Genomic DNA, 17,050 nt, shown 5'->3' with positions numbered 1-17,050 from the left:
TGCTTGGTGATGAGAGTTTATTATTAAATCAAAGTGTACCTGTTCAGAAATGGTAATATCTGTAAGTTGTATTTGGTTTAAGGTTATTGGCTAAAAACAGCTTGATCCCGCCTCATATCAGTTATGGCAGCTGTGATTGGCCAGGGCTAGGGTGAGTGAGAAGGTGAAAAAAGAAGAAAAAAAAGAAGCATGTTGTCGGCATGATAACAGAGCGCGCTGGTTTTATTTGAGTAAAAATATAGTCTTTACTGCATTATTTAAGTGTTAAGCTGAATAGTATTCTGTTGTGAAGTCAACACGATCACACAACGAAGTCAACACGACGATTCGGAAGAACTGTTAGTTTATTGCTTGATCGCTATCGCAGTAAATTGGACTATTTATGTTACTGGTGAGAAACTTTACTCAAGTTTAACGTTATCCCTTACATCGGTGTGTATGTGAGAGCATCAAAGGTGATCTAAGTGATTACTAAGAACTGTTAGTGCATCGATTGAGAGTGACGGAGCCACTGAGGAGGAATCCAGATAGGGGGGGGGGTGTGTGTGTGTGGTGGGCCCACAATAAGTTGTTTATTTTGAATTAGTGGAGGATATAACGGTTTAATACTCTGTGATTCATTGGGTATATTAATCGAGTGTTGCAGTTTAAATACTTGACTGAAACTGAAGTTCATTTACATAATCTTACTTTATTTATGTACTGAGTTTACATAGCTATACCAGAATTACATTGGTGTGTTGATTTACATTTAGTGAAAACAAATTTGTACTTTGTGTATAATTTGAGTTAATTTAAAGGAGAATCATTAGCCTTATTTCTATGAAAGTTTAAAAGATTAACCCTTTGAGTGCCTATTGTTGTGCATAGAAGAGTAAATCAAACACTGCATTTGAAAATTCTAATTTATTCAGAAGTTGGTTGAATTCATATTTAATTTGATTTGATTTTGTTAATTCTGTTTATTTTTCCCTTTTAAATAAATCCATTGTATATTTCAGTTATAGTGTGGTCACTTTAATGGAGTAGATAGGTAACTGTGGTTGATTGATATTAGTTTGCAGAGATCTAAGTTGCACTTTACAAGAGGTGGTGTGGAACCAAGGGTCACAGATTGATTGTAATATCACGTCGAGAGGCAAATAAACGAATCTGGGTTCAAGCGTCCAGCATTCCGAAGGATAGATACATCTAGGACAGCAGGGGGCGCTACATTACCATAACATATACCCTGAACCCTGAAACCTGGCTTACTTGAGGTATGCTTGTTCCAAAAACATGTCCGAGAGTAAGTTCTGTCAACTCAGAGTGTGTTCACAGTTAACACACAAGACATTCTCAACAAAGCGATGAATAGACGAGTCACCAAAAAAGTTTGCCATGCTGCTTCTTTCTATTTCATTTGTTCTATGGCCATTCACATAGCCAGTACATATCGCCACCTAATTGGTTGTGCAATCATTTTTCAAACTTTTTGTTTCATCTTTAATATTTAATCACTGAAAAAATTATAATATTGTTTGGCATATGATAATGTATTTTTATTATAGATATACAGTACATTGTAGAAAACGTCCTGTAAAAAAAAGAAAACAGCCTTTGAATGCAGATGCATGTGTGAGATGACAAAATAAATATAGTAAATATTTACAATTGTAATTGTGAGTAAAAAATGTTAACAAAATTGGCATGTATTTAAAAAATTTCATAGATGATGCAAAGTAGTCACAAACATTCCAAACAAGTTCTTCAAAAGTGTTCAATTGCAGACTGAACACTTAATAAAAATGGTATTAAAATATCTTTATGCACTGTGTGAAAACTGTCAGTGTCAAGTGTGCAATTTTCATGAGTGTTCTGCCAGTGGTATGAGAGAATGCCATCTGAGGTTTCATGCTTTTAAGGACTAATATTCTTGAGCACAAATTAGCATATTAGAATGATTTCTGAAGGATCATGTGATACTGAAGACTGGATGCTGCTGAAAATGTAGCTTTGCATCACATCAATAAATTAGATTTTAAAATATATACTAAAAGAAAACAGTCATTTTAAATTGTAATAATATTTCATAACATTACTTTTTTTGCTGTATTTTAGATAAAATAAATGCTGCCGTAGTTAACATTAGATACTTCTTTCAAAACCATCAAAAAATCTACCGGTAGTCTAACAGTAGTCTAAGATTTGAATTTAATCATCATGTACTGATTAATATTTTTGAATGGCTGTCAATAACAAAAGACACAGCCAGATGGTGAAGTTACCTACTTTTTGCATCTAAAAGGGTTCATGCAAACCAAGCAAAAGCTGAGTTCACAAAGGTATACTACATCATAAGCCAATTAACTTGTGTATTTATCCATCACTGCATCATTGTTTTAATTGCATAACTTTTAATATGATGTCAATCAACAGTTTCCCAGTAGTGTATGTATGTTAGTCTTGATGCTTCTAGTGGATGGTGTGGGAATAAGAAGATGGAAAGATCTAGAAGGATAAAAATGACAAGGGCAAAAAAGCAGGTAGTGTACTCTGCCTTTTCACTCTCTGTATTTCACATCCTGGCCACAATGAAAGCACCGGTAATAATGGAGTCTGCAGGTTTCTGCCAGCACCAAAGTGAAGCCAAGACCTCTATTAGAGTTAACGCTTGCGTCCAGTTAAGTCGTCAGCGACTGGATGTGCTGTTCTAACGTCCAAACCGTCTCTGTCTGGTTTTGTATACTTGAGGGATAACAGGCTCTTGAGTTGTTGTGTAAGTCTGACTAAAGGTCATTGTGTGGGATCTGTCAATGAGGAAAGCCTTGGCATTTATAACCTGCAACTTCAAGCAGCAACATGCAGAAAACACACACACACACACACACACACACACAGTTTGCTGCACATCATTGCAATTATGAACTTCGGGCTTCTGAAAGAATTTTATGAATATTTTACATATAGGAAATATTCAAAAATTATGTCTGGGTGAAGACAACTAAATTGTTCTTTACATTTACATTTACATTCTTTATTTATTTTTTTTACAGAAAAGCTTGGTGTATAATATTAAAAACTAAGCTTTCTGCATATCATCGTATTAATGAAGTTAAATTTGAGATGCTTAGAAAAACTACACAAAGTTTATGAAGTTTATTATTGAAAACTATCAAAAAAGAGTGGTTTGGATTACTTAATTACTTAATTAATTAACTACTAAGCAAGTGATGTACTGATACATTTCTCCAAATCTGTTCTGATGAATAAATAAACTCCCCTACTTCTTGGATGGCCTGAGGGTGAATATATTTTCAGCAAAGTTAAATTTTAGGGTGAACTATCCCTTTAAGATGCTAATATTCCTTTAAGGTGCTGCTTAAGCTAGGAAATATTTTGCAGTGTGCTCAGACTCAGGGATGTCCCAAGTGAAATGTGGTCTTCTGCTCAGCAGATCCAGATGAATCTGTTGGCAGACAGAAAGTAATGTTCTGATGATGACGTGCTGAGTTATGATAGATTTGAGTGCTAGAAAGAGAACAGGAGAAACGCAGGAGTGCAGAGAGATGATACATATCACCAATCAATATCTACTGCACTCCTTCTCAGCCGTCTGCGCTCGCAATGAGTGTGTGCGTGACAGGAACAGTTGTAGAGATCCCTTTAACCTTTTATGTGGACAGGTTGTTGGAGCCCCTGCGGTCGGATTTTAATCACATCCTCTGGTTATTCACAGGAATGAGATACTGTTATCTGCGTGAAATTCTCTCCTACTCATTTTTTTGGGACACAAACTTCTTGTACAAAGAAAAAAGACATGTCTCTCAGATAAATGCAACCTACATATAAATTCAACCCAATAATAACGGTATTTGCTTGTCTTTCAGCCGAAGTGTGTGTGGTCAAAACGTACGTTTTCTTTTTTCTTTTTTCACGCTCAGACCATCACCAGTAATGACTTTTCTATTGCTGTCATAACATGACATTGATTTGACAGATTCCATTTCAGATCCACAGGTTTAATGAGATATTTTTAGCCTGAAGCCAAACTGTGTGATCACCTTTTCTTGATGGAATAGCACGGCACTTTGATGAAATAATCACACATCACGCTAAAAGACGGTTAATTGTTTTTGCGGTAAATGTCATAGTACCAGTTCTTTGATTTACCAACACTTTAACTTAATTGGCTTGTCTGCTAAAGGACAAAATACCAAAGGATATTTGCATAAAAAGGTTTTGTTTTGCATACATTTCACTGCCTTTTATTTGATTCCTTTAGTTCATTGTATCTCAATTCTTAAAAATGATTGGTATTGATGGTTTCATGAAGAAACTTCAACGTCCATGGAACTTTCTCATCACACTAAATGTTCTGTATACTGAAAAAAAAATCTTTAGATTACACTATACTAAATGGCTCCCAATTGAATCACTATGAAAACCCTCTAACAAACCATATTTTCGGGAGTGTTTATGTAATTAAAAAACTATTTTACTATTGACATTCCTGTGCATTTATAAGACTATGAGGGCATCATGATGATTCTAGAAAGGTGCCTCGCTTTGAGCTTTACAAACTTATTGTTAGCTTAGCAACATGTTAATGTCAAACTCCATTTTACTTCATGTCACTTAGAAAGCAGCTGCTTCTGTAGACAGTAGGCAGCATGGAAGCTCAGTAGGTTTTTAGAACAGAGCCATATTCTCAACATTTAAATGTATCTTATTTTAGTGATGTTCAGACACCTTTAATGCCATCTTTTTGGTTTGTCTTTGATAAGTTTAATTTTTTTTCTGATAAACATCATCTATATTTTTGAGAAACCTGTTACATATGTAGGGAAATTAACCATCTTCCCAGCTCTCTAGCTTCATGATTTCTTTATTTTGCTTCATTCTCAAATGCTGTATGTAGTTTGTTGCATGTGGACTGTTGCTTCTTTCAGTTGCTTCATTCATTCTTAAATGTTCGGTCAGGAATATTTCATTATGGCTGAATACATCTTCTTGAAGGAGTATTATTATTGTACATTTAAAGTGTAGTTTATGTCATGATTGAGAAATTGCGATTGTTACCTCCACCTGAGACAGAATTGTGTGTGCATTTTTAAATCCACCTGCCTTTCCAGCTTAAATTTACATGCCATCTACCATACTGTCCACCCTGACACTTCCATTCACCAAGCCATCCAGCACTTACCCAGCATGCATCTGGAAGAAATTGAGGTGCACATTGTAAATGGCTCCTCCTCTTTTTTTTCTCCTAATGCTCCTAAGCGTTCGACATGCACCAGTAAGTCCCCAGCTACCTGCCAGAAAAAGTCAAAGGTCAGGAAGAACACTGGTGAGGCTGAATGTTGAAATCAAATGCAAATTTGACCAAATTCTCTTGCTTTTAATTAATTGTGAGAGATGTTTCAGTAACTGTTGTTGAGAGTTGCTCACATCTGGTATGTAAATGCTGTATGTGTTTTCTTAATGTACAATTTTATTTTTTATTGACAGTGAGAAAAACTGTAAACTGAAATTGGCTCTTGCTAATGGCCTTTTGTATATTTCTATTCTACCAACAAAACTGGAAACAGAGCTATAAAAGCTACCCCCCGAGTAACATCTGAAGTGACCAACTGCAGTGAACCATCACTTGGTTAACTGCAAGGACATTGCAGAATAAGTTCTATATCATTTTCCAAGACACAGAAGAGAGAATTTGGGGAAAAGGTCAACAAGGGACATCAGAAAGAATTACGACACTGTCAATTACCCACTGTGATCAAACAGCCACTGTGTAATTATGAACTGACCCAGTGAGATTAATAAATGTGATTCTAATTTTAGTTTCTGACATTAATATCATGCGTTTAACTCTGTTTCTCTTTTGTTAGCACAGCACTGCCCTGACCTGTGGGAAGTTCTCTTGGTTCTAAATAAATGCGACTTATAGACCAGTGCGACATATATGTTTTTTTTCCTCGTCATGTCGTATTTTTGGACTGATGCGACTTATACTTAGGTGTGACTTATAGTCCGAAAAATACGGTAACTGATTAGAATTTTCCATAAAATTTTGGACTTCTGTTCCTTCTATAGATGTAAATCTATTTGGGTTTGTGCCATTCAGAATTTAATGAAAGAGTTTTAAATTGCAGTTAATTTTTGTATTTTTTTTAATTGATGTGATTTTTATGTGTCTTTTCCAGACTGTTAACTCAAAAGGTGCAGTGCTTTCTGCAGTTGCACCTTTTTCAGCTGGGTCTCGGTTCGGTTGTTTGGTGCACACTAGAGTGCGATTGCTGTATTCACACCTGCCAAAAAGATCTTTACCAAAGCATGAAACAAACCAGAGTTCGTTTATATCAAATCAAACAAGACAGGTGCGAATACACACAAAATGTGAGAAACTACAATGAAAATTTAAGAAATTAAAATAACTAATTTTGAACAAAGTTTGTTTAAAAAAGTTCAATGTTTATAGATGGATGGATGAAGGGATGGACGGAGAACAACCATAGCAATGAGAGACAGACAGACAGACAGACAGACAGACAGACAGACAGACAGACAGACAGACAGACAGACAGATAGATAGATAGATAGATAGATAGATAGATAGATAGATAGATAGATAGATAGATAGATAGATAGATAGATAGATAGATAGATAGATAGATAGATAGATAGCTCCTGTGGACTGTGGCCAATGCAGTTTAATTCCTTTTCTAGCTACAGTTAATGTTTATCATAGTACTGCTTTATTTGCATTGTATTGTTTTGTCATTAGATGCTGAGCCCAATGTAGAGTTCTAGCCTTCATTTTAGTGTTGTTACACCTCCCTTTCTCTTTCTCTTTCTTTGTCTGTCTTACCCTCTGTGGTCTTTTCAGTAGTTGAAATCACAGCTTCTCATTACTGATGAGTTTCACTCAGCAGCACAGAAAGAAAAGTCAGAGGTCAGATCCATATATTTGGTCTGTAGTGGCTGTTTCATTCGTCTGAGCTGAGAGCGCGCGCACACACACACACACACACACACACACACAGTGCAGTGAGATGGACAGCATATTACTGTCTCCCTTTCTGTTACTAACTTAGGATTCCTAAAATGTAAAGGTGTCTGAAGTTGAACTGAACTTCAGCCATCAAATTAAAAGTCCATCCGTCCATCCATCCATCCATCCATCCATCCATCCATCCATCCATCATCTCTATATCTGGAGACAGCTATTAGTATCTCCATTCATCTCTATGCTAGATGCTTGGTTAGCGCATTCAGCCCTAGATATATATAATATACAGTGTGGAGTGATTAGGAGTTATAGGAGTTCAGTAATTCCAAAAGTAAATATTTATATTATCTGTTATCGATATGAGTAAGAGCAGCAATAACAGAAACAGAAAAGAACCAACATAATTGTATTGCAGATATCATTAATGTTCAGTAATTTAATGTAAAAATGTGTAATTATGCTGATTCAAAGGAAAATCAGAAGGCCATATCCTGCCTGGACGAGATGAGGAGCTGGGGATGGAGGAGGGTAATTAGATATTGAGTAATATGAAAGCTCCTTATAATACTGATATACCTTATATATGGAAGCTATGATAGGCATCATATGTAAGTTCTGTTGATTGTGATGGAAACAGTCTAGTTTTGTCACATTGTGTGTTCCCTTTGTAGTGTAGGTTTGTGTATAGGTTGACATGGATCAGCTCAGACTGACGTGACCTGCCAGAACTAGAACTACACTTGATTTGTTGCTGAGTAACATAGTGTCAAGGTACATTCACACTGACCACAGCTAAACTGCAGGGGTAACAATGTTCATAGTCACAGGAAGATAGAGGCGGGAAAGCTGCAGTTTCCAAGGAAGTCTCTAATGTCACAGTTCATGAATGCACTGTTTCCTGCTCGTTTCATGTCATGTTGATTGTTTCATGTGGGTGTTACCACTGATCATCTTGATCAGCGGCAGCTGGAACTCATTCCACCAGCCTACTTAATGCCCTGTCTTTCGTCTCTTGTTTGTCAGCTCGTTGTTTGAGGTCCTCCGTGATTCTTGTCTGTGTCCCATCCGCTCAGCTACTCCTTGTGTCTTGTTCCTGTTCCTGTTCGGTCGTTGTGGATTACCATTCATCTCACGGATCCCTCATCATTACCCACCTGCACACTCAATCACCTTTTCACCAGTCTGTGTTGCCATCGAGGTCCCTGCGTCACCCACCATCAACCCAGCTTGACCATACTTCTCAAATAAAGGATTGTTTACTTGCAACTTGCTTCCTGTCCTTTATGCGATCGTGACATATAATAGCTGGAGAAAGCTATCAGAAAGTATGTGAATTAGATTTTGGCATCTTTGCCCATAGGAACCACATTACAAAAAAATTAAAAAATTAAAAAAATAAATAACTTGGTGTAATTTTCAATATCAGGCTGTGAGTCACAGAGATGCAGATTGTTCAATGGATTGTAATGTTGTTTAACAGCAGCCAATTGTCCAGCTGGCAAAAAACATCAGCAAAAAGTCTTATTCGAAAAACGTTGTAATATTTAGAAAATTGCATGTGACCTAGGACCATTATGCAATTATGCACTATCCATCTCAGCCTCTTTTTAGACGTTGGTCTATTTGTGCACTTCATATTTCTGTGCATTATGGAATTAAATGACTGCACTGTTTATTCTCTACCATGGCTTCCAGATACACCTACAAAAAATGTGTATTATAAATGGGGTAAGTGGCCGATTTTTGAGGTTGCTCCCATTATAATCAACGAAGCCAATGCACACTTTCAGTGTAGAAAGTTCTGTTGATTGTAATGGGAACAGTCTAGTTTTGTCACGTTGTGTCGCTTGCTTTTTAGAGTAGATTGGGGTTTGGCTGTAAAAGAGAGAGAGAATGTGAGAGATTAAGAAAAATGTGTAACATTCCACAGAATACAGATAAGCTTGTTCCGTTTATCAGGTCTTTCAGGATGCGAGTTTAATATAAACCAATTTTATGTTTTCTGAAGTGCTGTCTTTACAGATAGGACGCTTTAGAAAAACACAAGATTTACGTTATCAGGTGACACCTCCTGGGACAAGGTACGTACAGGATGTTTCAGGTTTTTAACTGATAAATATGGCAAAAAAAAAAAAAAGTTGACAAAGTAGATGTGGCTTTGAATGAAAAGCAAGAGAAAGAGGACAAACTGAGTGGGAATAGCCTGATAATGTGTGGTGAAGGAATGTTGTCAGTGTTTTCAGGTAATTTCTGCTATGCAATATGATTTCATGTCCCTAGTATATATTTTAAACTAAATAATTTTTAGTGCTGTATCTTTAAGTTTAAACATCATTACATTATTTTGGGTTGAGTGGATGCTCATTTTTGTCATGTCTCTGGGTGACCCAATAACAATATATAAAATACACAATGCTTTCTTGAAATTATATTTACAATCGGTGATTTAATTGGTGGATTTACTGGTGTTCTGTGTCCATAGTTTGTGTCATTCTAAATCAGCCTTGTTATTTAATGAAATTACAAAAATAATTTTTTACATTAGGAAGCCTCTCTGAATAAAAATGCAGTATTTCGTCTTACTCTCAGAATCTATCAATACACCCCCGTACTCATGCTGGAAGACTCCCTGGAGAGAACAAGCCGAGAGAGAGAAAGAGGAAGAGGCTGAGGCAGAGGAGCAGGCCCTCCCACCTACCTGCTTCCCACACAGTGAGCAGTTCCTGTAGATCTGGAGGAGGAAGCACTCCAACCTGAATTCTCCTTCTTTCCAAACTCTGCTAATAGCCCTCTTAAGCAGACCATCACGACTATTTTAAGTTTATACATCCCACTCCTGCCTGCCTCATGCAGTAATTCAGTGTGCTTGAGAAAGCACAATGTTCAGAAAAATGCTACCTGAAAGCTGATAATTTCTTAAGCTGATGGTTTACAAGGAGAATTTAATGTGCTTTTGTGCTGAAAGCAAAAGCAACTTTGACCATGTTTAAGTATTTATAATTCCTTCAAACTTTGAAGCTATTGCAAAAATCTGAGTTTTAAACCAATTTTGAACCACTCTGGTCCAATCAATGGCTGCGCGCCCCCTCGAAAAGGCTTTGAAGTTTCATTATTTCAATCATTTTCTGCTATTTTGTTATGCTGAAACTGATGCAACCTATTAGTGTAGATTCAAGTCAAAATGCTGAGACAGATGATAATTATTTGCATTCAAGTGGCCTGTTATGACTCATATTAGTTCAGTCATATTTGGCTGGAGTTTTCAACCAGTTGTCACACTGCAGACAACGTAAAATCACATCTGAAAGGCCTTTAAAATAAAGCAACTTTTCTAGTGATGAATTTTAGCCATAAAAATGTTCAAAACATCACATATAAATAATCTTGAAGCTCACAACAACAACAGAAGAACACTGATTTGACATAACACTTTCTTGGAGCCATTTTTACACGTGTCCATCACAGCAGTTCATCGTTAGCTGCATGTTCCTCACAATTTTTTCTTCATAATCACAGGAATTTATGGGAAGGAGCCATATCAACTTCTGCTGCCTGACAGGGATTTTTGACAGCCAGAATTTGCTCTCGAAATCTCACTCTCCTTGCAATTTTTTTTTTCTCATTCTTCATCTCTTCTCACACTCTTTCTTTACCCAGTGTCCCTCTTACAGGGTTTGATGGACGTGTGGATTTCACCGACTTCATTCTGTTGTGCTACAATCCTGACAGGCCAAGACATGCAGGTGTCCCCTCTAGCCTCCATTCAATGCTTACAATGAGAAAAATAGGTTAATTGCATTTTGAGTCATCTCTGGTAAGGCTGACTGATTTTGAAGTTTATGCTCCAGGAGGAGAGCACTGTTTGTGTAATTTAATTAAGAATTCCACCCTGTATGAATCCACAAAGAGAGGGGTTTATCTATACTTAATTATACTGCATAAGTGGAAAAAAAAGTCATGTCCTCTTTTCAAAATGGGTAAGTATCATGTTATTTTATTTTTATAATGAGAGAATCAAAGCCTGTTCTGCATCTGTTTCTGGATTATCACCTTGTGGATTATTAAAGACTGTTACTCTTCATCTCCTTCTTCATAGTGCACGTATTCCCTCACATCGTGTTGCCATCCTGCATTGTTTTTTTTGTTGTTTTTTCATTCACCAGATGTTGATTAGAAACTGATAATGAATAATTATTCAACATAAAAGCAAATATGCATTGGGAAAAACATTTGGATGATGATTTTACGCTTTTAGTTCCTTACTGCACACTGCTAGATTTATATCTGTATGATTTTATGTTGGTTACTTAAAAAAAAAAATACAAATTAAGTGGTTTGTAATATTTCATAAAATTGTAGTACTTGGGCTGTCTCTGAAATGCCATTTTTGTACATTTTCCAATCCAAAATTACTTTTTTTTCCTACTATGATGAAACATATTATGGATAATTCGGAAGTAGAAGCTAGTTAGCTAGCTAAATACATACATACTTAAACAAACCCCAGACACATACATATGAGATGACTTATGACCCTGCAAAAATATGAACATTGCTGTTAGCTTTTTTTTGCAGAGAATTATGGGATTTTCTTGTGATGCCCAGCATGGCATCTGAAGACTTTGTGTGTGCTCCATTTGAGCATCCGAAATTATGTTTCAAGATTAATATTGCCAGCCATCAAGGTAACATTATAATTCCAAGTGCATTTGAAACCGAAAATTGTCACATGGAATGTAAAATGGAGACATACTACAACAGACAGCTGACAGGACTTCCTGTCTGAGATTCAGAGTAGAAGAGAGGTCAGGTTAGATCCCAGTGCAACCAGGAACTCAAGCAGGGCTATGAAAAGGGGAACATGAAAAGGTAGATGTGTAAGAAAGATAGATCATATAAACACAGAGGAAGGGTGAGAGAGACAGTTGACCTTGTGAGTGCTTCCAGTCTAGGTGCCATTGATTTGTTTACCTGGATTGAGCTGACAGCTCCTCATTATGATTTACTTTAGAGAATGAGAGAGAGAGAGAGAGAGAGAGAGAGAGAGAGAGACAGAGAGAGAAAAAGAGTTACAAAATAAATAAGCCCAAGTTCTGGGTACATATAGGACAGAACCCATCTTGGGTTAAATTTACCCAGCAAATTGGCTTGTTTATTTAACCCAACATAATGGGTTGATTAAACCCAACTAATGGGTTTACTCACTTTTAGAAAATGTTCAAATCTATTCTAAATATCTTCTTGTTTTTCTAATAGAAATTAATTGGTAACTATGATAACCAGGACAAAGGCAAACAAAGTCAGTTGAGTATTTCCTTTCAAGTTATTCTTCATCAACAGTACAGAATGCATACAAACAAGTGTTAACAATCAAGATTCATAATTACACCTCATAATCGTCACTAATTCGATTCTGTCTTCTTGACTGACAAGCATATAAAAATCTACAATTTTGTGGTATTAATGTCTTGAAGGCAGATTGGAGATCAAATAGTTACCCAATAATGTGTCAATCAGGTTTGAACTGTCCTCTGGCTGAGTTTGACTCACCTAGTCGTCTTTAAATGAGCGGAAGTACCTGTTATGGCCACACGGAGCCAGTATTGCCACTTCCAATGCAGGCGCGCAACGCGCGTTCCTCTTCTCAGTCAGAACACGCGCCTTTTCGCGCGCTCTTGAAGATATACGCGTGTTATGTTTTAGCGGTCTTTGTTTCTTCTCGAAAGCGGTGGGATAGTAATGAAAGTCTCGCGAGCTGTAAGATGCTCCCGGCATAAGTGGTAAAACTTCCAAATTAGCTGCTAAGTATATGTCAACACTCTATATTAACGAGGTGAGCTCTGTTCCTGTCGAGAGGAATTCATTAGTCGCGACGGCGTGCACATGCTGTTTTTACTCGTTAAAAACAGCGTGTAGGTCTTTAAACTTAACAATATCACTAAAATATAGCATTACAAATTGAACCAAAGTGATAAAGTTAAAAATGACAACACATTTGTGTTTGAAATTGAGTGGTTAGCCTATTTGCCAATCTAATGGCATTTTTGGCCATAGGACAACTGGCCCCTGACTGAGTCTGGTTTCTCCCCATGTTTTTTTCCCCCCATTTCTGTCACTAGTTGAGTTTGATTCCTCACCACTATGCATTTGGCTTGCTTAGTTGGGGACATTTGACTGATTGCACTGAATCATCAATGAGCTGATTTTAGCTGGAAAAATTACTCTGTTATTGTCCTCTTGCATTGGTAACAAACCTTTACACAATCAGTATTGTATAAAGTGCTATATAAAAAAAATAAAGTTGACTTGACTAGTGGAAAAAAAAAACATGCCTGCAGATGTTTGGCTCCTTGTTAGGATAAAAAGAATCCCAGCACCTTGAGGTGTCAGTCATTTCCCCTTGGCTGTGTAATTAACGTGGAAGTTATGAGACCAATATTAAATGTAGAGTCTCCCGGCAGCGCTGTCAAGCAGGTAACCTCCCTCAGCTATGATTAAAACCACTCTGTCACAGTAACGACCACTGGGATGCAATCGTTTGGCTGTGCATCGTGAAACAACCAGCGTATCATAACCAACAAAACCACTCAGCAAAGTTTATTTATCATTTTATGGTGTGATATATTGCAATTAGGAGCAGGATGCAAAGACAAAAGCCCATTAATGGAGCAGATTTATCTTGTGCCGAAACATTGGAGAAGAACAGCACCAGATGGCAACCATATCTATAAATAAGTCATGTTTCAGAGAAGGAGATTAGTGCTTTTGAGCTGATTTTTAATGGTCCCCCATGGAAATTAAAACATTGCCCTTTAAGCTTTGCAGTAAGCCCCCCCCCCCAAACCCCCCACCTGCTAACACCCCCCCCCCCCACAGATACAGAGGCAGACGTGTTTAAACAGGTACCATAATTTAAAATTGCCATGATAATGTATGTTGGATCGCAATTTTCTAATTCTTACCTTTCCTGTTTTTTTCTTTCTTAAAGGTGCCAGTGAACTATATTTTCATGCATGTGATCACTAAAGACCGGAAACACCAGTACAAGACACAGTTAAGACTTTTTATTGCAGTTCAATAAATCAGTAGGTGATATATATTACACATTGTTGACCTTCTGGCTGTTTTAAGAGGTAATTTTTAAAAGCTGCATGGTTTGTAGTAGTGCGTGGTTAGAAGTAATTTTGTAAAACTTAGTGTGATTGCAGCTTAGGGCTGTTTTTTAAGGTACGGATATGTGCTAGTGCTAACCTTCTTTCATCCCTTAATTTGCATTTCGTACCGGCTGACTTTCTCATGTCTCTAACTTTAGCTGTTCCCAGAGCTAACCTCTTCATATACTCAGCCCACTAGTATCTATAAATAAACATTTCATCGATTGCTTGAAGCTTCCCATCCACACAGTAAACACACAGAGCATCACCTCAAAGTTTGATGCGGATGAACATAAAAGTGCTGATATACATAGAACTTTTTTTTCCGGTCTCAGAACCGTGGATCAGGGTTGGTGAAGATAGTGGGCTTGGCTCATCAGAACTCTGACATTCTGAGTTATGTAACTTGTTTCCGCAGCCTACAGTCCGATACACCCACCTAAGCCTCCACCTTTTTATTTTTCCATTTCTGACAATTGAAAACTTGAGAACTACTTCTGGTATAATGAGACAGCCAACTTCGAAGATACTAGACGACATTGTTTCATTTGGCTCTTCGGTCTCTCTTTTGGGGGGTGTCTGTTGACAAATGAATAATCACTGATGGTGACAGAAAATGGTCTTGAACAAAACCTGAATGCTCTCCATGGGGCTTTCTTGAGTTCGGACATTAGCAGTGAGGTGAAAGAACTTGCTGAGAGTGTGAGCCTCTAACGGGAGAGAAAAGATCTGATTATTCAAACACTTCCATATGAACAGGAGGTCCGGTGTAGACTTTGACCAAATGTGTGAATCATTTGTGTCCAGAAGTGTATTTTATTTTTTTTCAGATTAGGTTAGGGTAGCTATACCTAATATAATCAGGCAAGACAGGATACCTCTGCTGCATTACTTAAAAAAAATGTCCAGATGTTCTTGAGTAAATTTCTGCTCATGGAAAAGGAGATTCCCATGATGTGATTCACTAAAGTGACCGAACCATGCATTTATTAGGTATTAAAAAGATTCTCCAACATAAATTTGTTCAGATTTTTGATTAATTGTGTATGTGATGCTCCTACAGAGATCTTTAACCTCTTCTCCCACCCTTCCCCTCTAAACAGGAAAAAGAGCACAGTGGTGAATGGATTTTTACTCTTCCTTGGGTTGGATCTCTTCAGGGAAAGTAATCTGAGAGTGCTTTTGCCAAAATAATCTATTTTTCAAGAACCAGATCTGGGAGACAATAATGAAAGGACCAAACTATGAATGTGAACTACAACATACATGGTGCTACCAAACAAAACTCAATAAGTGGGTCGATTGCTCCCCAGTGCAATACTGGCAGCATCTCTTTCCTGTGTTCAATCTTTTGTATTACCCATGCATTACCTCATCAGTAAGTTTTGATCTACTATTGTACAGATACATGACTCACTCTTGAGTTCAGTTTAACCCTCCCCAGGCTATCTGTGGAGGTCAGGCATTACAGTAAAACAGCTACCCCCCCCACATCAAATGTTCATTTCAAAAATCCTAATCTTGGCATGTCTCTGTTGCAGCTACCTGCCATGCATAGGATATGTCCCTCATGGCAGCACACATCAGTTTTGATTGGCATTTTGACATGGAGGTAGAGTAAAAGTGCGGTTGGTAACCCTGCAGTCATGAGACCACTTTGACCTTACTTGGGCATTAATGTGGGTTTTATAGATATGTATTTTTCTCAATGTATGTAGGCTATTTCGTGTATTTTGTATGGTGTGCATATACCTAGGCTTATTTCTTTTGGCTTACGAGTCATTGTGTTCTCTCTGTCTTTAGGTATACACAAATCCTGTTTTGCACTCATAGTTCCAGAATAACACTTGACATTTTAGTTTCTTTTTTTTGGAACTGCTCTGACCACTTCTGTTTTTATTGTTCCAAAATTTAAGAGCTTTTCACAACAGTATAGCACATTAATAGAAAGTGAGTGAGACTCAAGAGTAACATGTAAAGTCTTCCAAATCATCCCAAGGTCTTTTAGTAAGGCTTCCTCCCAAAATATTAGAATGATTACATTTAAAAAAAAAAAGTGTTTCTGGATTTAGATTCCATTAAAGTTTCTTAAACATTCATTCCTCCATTGATGCGTTCCAAACGGCATACTAAAATGACTCTGAGTCGGCTCTTTTAGTGAGTCAAAACCATATAGTGAAACATCGTCTCATTAGTGAATCAAATTCGTTTCCTATTAATCAGTCAAAATCACTCATGATTCAGTTGTGGCGATTAGCTACTAACCAAACCATTGAAGGTTATTTAATTTTGTCATTGCCATCTCCGAATTATCTGAGAACTGTTATCTTATGTTGTGCTTAAGGTTAGCAAGGCTTATATTGTCTTTTTACTGACTGATTTATCATGTGTAAAGATTTTACTCAATGATTTGTTGCTTTTCTATAAAAGAGAATGACATTTTAATTTGAGTAATTTACTGTTGAGACCAATTATTTTTGTTTCGTCACCTCTAATGGCCCTTGAAAGTCCGAATTTATCTCATTAGCAATGTGGATAATAAATGCGATAACAAAATGTTTACCAAATATTTATTCCAGAACTCAAAAAGAATGGTTAATGGAACTGTTTTGGAACTCCAGTCACCACATTCCTGTAAAACTGCAGCACCTCGGACAATTCCACACCCGCCCCGCCCTCAGGGAATGATTGACATCTGGCTTTCCACCAGCTACATCCAATCAACGGAGGATCTGGGACTTGCAGTCGTTGCCCGTGGATACAACAGGGGGAGCCTCAAAGCGGTTGTTTACAGTCGAGAGCGGCAGTCTGACTGGACGGAGGCATCTGCGATTTTCTTGCAGATGGGTTAAAGGCGAACCATCTGGGAAGTGCATGGACAATAGTTATTACTACCGTACCTAAA

This window comes from Carassius auratus, chromosome 44 (genome assembly GCF_003368295.1).
Source record: "Carassius auratus strain Wakin chromosome 44, ASM336829v1, whole genome shotgun sequence".
Taxonomy (NCBI): Eukaryota; Metazoa; Chordata; class Actinopteri; order Cypriniformes; family Cyprinidae; genus Carassius; species Carassius auratus.
The sequence above is the reverse complement of the archived record's forward strand: the minus strand, read 5'-3'. Positions refer to the sequence as shown.